General features: G+C 42.1%; 1 long non-coding RNA gene across 1 annotated transcript; it reads right to left on the bottom strand.

Moving 5' to 3' along the window:
• Nucleotides 1-1967: 1967 nt before the first annotated feature.
• LOC105416307 (uncharacterized) lies at nt 1968-4751 on the bottom strand. Its single transcript, XR_964475.2, has 4 exons — nt 4471-4751; nt 4308-4371; nt 3958-4049; nt 1968-2647 (listed from the first exon to the last, which is right to left on the bottom strand). It is a non-coding gene; the product is annotated as an uncharacterized lncRNA (long non-coding RNA).
• Nucleotides 4752-6186: the final 1435 nt, after the last annotated feature.

The following is a 6186-nucleotide window of genomic DNA, read 5'->3' as shown; positions in this document are numbered from 1 at the left end:
CCAGTGACCTACACTGTCTTTTTTAAGAAAGTACTTTTCAAGATTTCTTCAGCAAATAAAATTACACAGAGAAACACCTGATGGTGATACAAACAAGCGCGTATCCTGTGTTATGAGAGCTGCTGTGAGGGAATCGTGGTGATATAATAATATTTTTAAAGTTCACCATCTTCCTGAGAACTGGAGGTAAGTGGAACCCAGTATAGTCTTGTTCAGACCTGATTCAGTTTTAGGCAACAGTGAATGACGAGATTGTTCGTCCAAATGGGTCACATGTCTTGAATTAATAATTGTAAAGCGGAGAAGTAAAAACAGAGCAGGTTTAGACTGGAGCCGCTATGGTTGCTGGAGTTTTCCACCTTCGTTTCCTGTTGTCGTGACTGGGTCCTGAATTACAAACTGAATAACACCACAACCTCTCTCTGGTTTCTGTCAGAAAGAACACAACTGGCAACTTATCAGCAGCCAAAACAGCAGCTCAACTACATCAGTGGCATAAATAATGGAACATAAACACCCAACCAGTAATTCAGGAAAACTACAGAAGATCAACCAACGGTTTTTGATTTTTCAGCATTTTAATAAGCAAATATTAATCCAAAAACACTCAGTCAGTCAAACCATGAATAAGCAGTACAGCATTGCACTGAATTATTCCATCTTTCATTTGTTTCTGATCCATGTTCTTCTTCTTTGATACAAGGAATAAAGACAACTCTTAAACCAGCCTTACCTTGTTTTATTGATTACATTTAAATTCACAATAAATTAATTTTACATACTTAATATCCATGCAAATGAGCAGTGCTACCATTGCATCACAGAAGAGCTCAGATGGAGCTCAGACGGTGAGGAATATTACACAATGTAGCCTAAAAAAAATGACCCAGCAGCTGGTAGTTACTGTTGTTCTTACTCATTCAGAAACAGATGAAGTCATGGCATTATCTCATCACATACGTGTTCTCAACACACACACGAGGGCATCATTAAAGACAGGCATCATTAGCATTAGCAAGTCAAACTCAGCTTCCCCTAAAATGTCCAAAATGAAATGGTCAACTATGTTCCTTTGACTCTGTCGCTGACTACAAATGCATTGGAAGATTATTATCTGGGAGACGAGTTTATTCAGAATCAGCTACTTGTCAAAAGTAACTCCTCATATATTTGGGCTTCCATGAGGGTAAGTGGAAAGATCCCGTTTGGATTGACAGCTGAGCACTGGGAGCTCTGTCCCATCGCAGATTCTGTGTGTGAAGTCTAAAGACCATTTGACCAAAGATCATTTCAATGGTTCATCTGATAAAACGCACATATGGTACCTCCTTGTTTCAGTTTAGCATCATCTCAATCAGCTTTTGGCTGCGACTCAACGCCTCCCCCTATAAACGGGTACCAGCCGCCAGCAGCAGCATTCACAGGTGAGATCATAGGGAACAAAACCTGAACAATGTCTTTTCATGTTTTGCTAGCGAAGTCATCACAAAACCATCCTGCGACTCTTTAGTTGGAACTGAAGTTACTGCGCTGGTTTTAAACATCTCTGAAGTGCGCTACTTCACAAAGTTGTAACTATTTTTGACAACAATCATTTGTCCTCCAGCATTGTTGTGAACAGCCTTGGAGTTATCCTTGATTTGACCTAAAAATAACTTTAAGGACAGCTTTCTGCCTTTATACTGTAACACTGTGGTATTTTCTGCATTTGCTGGGTGTTTTATAATAGAGTTTACGAGCGGTGGGTGGATTCGCAACAGTAGATGAAAAGACAAACATGTAATTGTTTTAGCCCTTTTTCTACTTGTTAATAGCTGTCTACTAAAATCATGTCTGTTGCGATCTTACCAATGTCAGCCTGTCAGAGGGCAAGTACGCCCCCATGAGGCCGATGTGCAGTCATGCGCATGTGTGTGTGTATAGGCAGTAGTGATACAAGGTTTCATAACAGAGAGTGATCAAGCCCCTTAGCTTTTTAAAAATATTTTGTTTTAAAGGGAAGACATAAAAACAAGCACATCAACAGTCATAACAACAACGACTGGGTTTAGACATGCGAGGGAAAGTATCATGTATGTAGCAAGGAATGAAATTAAAGCACCAGATGCACCAATACAAGGCGTTAACCAGGGCACTCAATAGGTCCCTAGAGGTCATTAAGAGTGCCCTGTTATGTTGTTGGAGGCAGGCCTGCTGTGGCCTGTGAACAGCCAGATTTATGGAGTTGGGGTGATTTCAGCAGAACATCAAAGAACACATCCTCCATCAGGGAAGTTTTCAAATCGGGAATTTTTGAGGAAGCATAATACCAAATTTTCAGGTAGGAGAAATCATGTGGCAATTCAAATTTCATCCTGAGTTCTTTGAAGGATGCAAAATGTCCACAAAAACACTTGATTCTGATATCTGATTGTGAGGGACAAATAATTCAAAGTTTTGCCTCCCTTGATTTTAATAGAGGGTTTAATGACAAAAACTCCCCATCTTGGAGAAAAACAGAGCCGGCAGGGAGGATCCAACCACTGAGTCACTGCCAAAACATCAGGGCCGCATCACTCGCTGCCCATTGGCAGTGTGTGACTATTGGCAATCCCAGTCCTCCCTCTGATTTGGGCTTGGGAAATGAGCCTTTGAGATTCCTATTGCCCTACATGTAAGACACAATTACAGAATCAAATTAATTCAAAAATAGGCAAACGTGAGAGTAATAGGAAGATTCTGACAGGGATGGAGAAACATTCTTTATGGAATTAATTTAGCCGGTCATGCAGAGTTTGCCTAACATCTATACTTTGCTTGAGCTTGACAGCATAGAAAAAGCTTTTTTGGGGTATTTTTCTTTGGGAATGCTCTCCCAAAGGCATTGTGGGTGTTGGTAGCTCAGTCTGTTGGGAACTGGGCTGAGAATCAGAGGGTTCTCTATCATAGCCACATTGCAGTGTTCTGGTGGTAGGGGAAGGTGCAAGAACACCTTCAGAGAACTGCTGAGGTACCCTTGAGCAAGGTGCCAAATGCTCATATAGGGCCTTGAAAGGGATAAAGCAGTTAAGAAGACAAGACGAGACAAGGCTCTCCCAAAAGCCTGGACTGATATTGGAAAGAGGCGCAATGTTTTCCCTCTCCCCCTCCACTTGTGTTCCATGTCTGTTTCCAGGCTGGGTGGTGCTGCTTCCTGGTTCGCTCCCATCGTGCAATCTACACACCTGCAACTCATCTCCAGATAATCATCTACACCTGCCTCCAGTCTTTTAAAACAGGAGGGTGTATGGTGCCAATTTGTTTCAACCCTCTGTGATCACCCATTCACATGTCTGCTCATGCTGCCCAGCCTGCTACAAGGAAGAGTTTTTCCAACTTTAGTTCTGTGTGGGATTCTATGTCTTCAGTAAAGTCTGGTCTTGTCAAATCTACTCAGTCCTGTGTGTGTCTGCTTTTTTAGGTTCAGTTCATGTTTGGCGCTCCCAACACACAAATTCACTCTTAGTCCAGTTTAGTCGGACAACTGTCTGAAGACTGTTATCACTTATCAGGTGGGGTAGAAGTAGAATAAACTTCTCTAATTGACCTGAGCCCAATATGATTTGTGCAGACTGATGAGCATGTCTGCTTTTCCTACCTCCAGGCCAATCATGTCTGGATGTGCTCATATTTTCAAGGTAAAAGGGTTCGAGAGAGCCAACGAAATGGGCTGGGGAAAGAGGAGAACCCTGCTGAACTGGGCAGTGTAACGGGAAGAGGGTAAATCCGCTAGTTAAGACAAAGCACTAGAACAAATGAAAAAAGGTACAGCTGTATGCCTTGCATGATGGTATCCTCAGGCACCACGGACAGGTTAAAAACTCCTCCAACTCCTCCAGGGGTCACACACATGCAAAGGTTATTGCAGGTCGGACCAACACTTAACAAAAAAGTGTAAACAAAAGCTTGTCTTTGATTTTAATAGTGGTGAAATATTACCTCACAACACTTTCTTTTAGCCATTCTTCTCTTACCCCTTTTTTGAGTTTATTGTTGAATCTTCCTGAACCTTTTTGCGTTTAGAGGAGGATCTGGTGCAGCAAAGCAAGCAGGAGAAGTGATGACCAAACTTTGGCCTGAATTGTCCTTCAGATGTATTCTGTTATAGAATGGATTACTGGCATAACCATTTTATAGCCTAGGTTTAATTCTCTTTTTATAATAACTAGCAAGACATTAAGGTAATCAAATGTGTATTACATTATTAAAATGAGGATTTAATTGTAAAGATTATAGCAAGAACTAAAGTAGGGGCATAAGCAACATTATTATGAAGCACCATTACAGACCTTGTATGTTTGCAGTGAAACAAAATGTGTCCATCAGTTTGCTTGGTTTGTGAGAGACTGGTTCCTGTAAATTTATACCACCTTTTGTTAAGGTTGGGTTTTTACAGGACCCGAAAGCATTCGAGAACAGTGATAAAAAGTCCAATAACAGGTTTTACTTAACCAACTCAAACCGACAGTTCTCCTGGACTGCAGGGAAGCACTCATTCAATCTTTCAGGGTGCACAGAGAGCTCTAGCACAGCGCCAACACAGGAGTCAGCTTCTGCACGTTCACTAGTCCAGCAAACTAGGTGGAGAACTCAAACGAGCAGGGAAGACACCAAAACACTTGTAGGCAGCCGCTTCCTCCTTATATAGGTGGCCTTATGGAAATTGCCGACAGGTGCGCCTGCCTGCAGCGCCAGCTGTTGCCAATCATGACTCCTCCACGCCCCCTGCAGGAAAAAACAAACACAACCCGGAAACCACGGACCCAAACACCTTTTTACTTAAGTTGAATTTCAGTCTTTGATCATTGCTTTGTACTGTCGTCCTTTGATGGCACTGTTTTTGTTGCTTTTGATCCCTTTTAATCCCTGTGCTTTGATTGCGGCTAAGATATCACTTTGATCATCGCAGTGTGAAAATTGGCATCCACAGCAAATTGGGGGAAAAGAAGCAGAGAGAAAGGTCGAAAAGGACCAAGGTAGTGACATGTGTGATAATAAATGAACTAGAGCTAGCACAGACCTCCACTGACTTGCTTATTTCCCTACACCGTGTGACTTACACACAGTATAGGGCGTGTGTGTGTGTGTGTGTGTGTGTGTGTGTGTGTGTGTGGCTTACATAGCTGCTTGTACGGCTTACTGTCCTTCCTTTTTATTGTGCGACTGAAGTTATAAACCAATATCTGAAAGGTGCAGAAAAAGGAGAACACAGGAGGAATTGCAAATTGTGGATGGTGCAGGATCTTCTGGAAGTGGTTAACTGATCAGGAATATATATTATATTTAGCCTCAAACCTGTCATAAGCAGCCATTAGGGATTTAAATTATCTCACTTTATGCTGTTGGAAGCTGTATCATGTTGAAATATTTGAATACCTCGTAATGTCTTTTGGCTTGTGGTTCATGTGCTTTGAATTTTCACTTGTGTACTTTTTTTGGTGATTTTTGGCATTTTGCTTTGTTAGATTGACATTCATGAACACATTTGTTACCCTCAGCTTCCTTCTTTGCTTCCAGAGTGCAGATGTGTGTTTTCTGTTGACGAAGCTCAACAAAAGCTCAACAAAGCTCTCCTCCTCTATTGGTCACCGCCCGGGTCCAGTACCGAGCCCAGTCACAATGACGTCCTCAATCCTGGACCGCTGCTGCGGCTCTGCATTGTGGCTCTCCCACTCCACCAGATGCTGATCCTTTGTGCTGTTCATCACCAGGAGAGCCTTCGCCTCCTCAACTATGTCCAGAATGTCATTTTGCCACTTCTTGACAGCAGAAATGTTCTGTGCCAAAAACTCCAGCGACTTCCTTATTTCAACGCTGACACAATTCCGAGACATATTAGTTTTAATGAATTCACTCATTCCTTCATTGCAGAAACACAAAATCTGTTCCCTTACAACCAGGAAGAAATAAAAGAGGACAGGAAGCACATTGCATGGTTTTTCTTGTGCTAATGCGATCATTAGCACAAGAAAAACCATATTCAACGACTGATACACTTAAAACCAGAAGAAAAAGCAAGGACTCTTCAGGATCTACCAACACAGAAGTGTTAATGGTAGGTGACAGTAACTAGATGAGGGGGGGGGGGGGGGGGGATATACAGTTAAGAAATACACTTACACACAAAGGAAGGACTAAAGCAAACATAAAGAAAAGCCCCGATTCAGA

This window comes from Takifugu rubripes, chromosome 4 (assembly GCF_901000725.2).
Source record: "Takifugu rubripes chromosome 4, fTakRub1.2, whole genome shotgun sequence".
NCBI lineage: Eukaryota > Metazoa > Chordata > Actinopteri > Tetraodontiformes > Tetraodontidae > Takifugu > Takifugu rubripes.
This window is presented reverse-complemented; position numbering and strand designations above follow the sequence as displayed.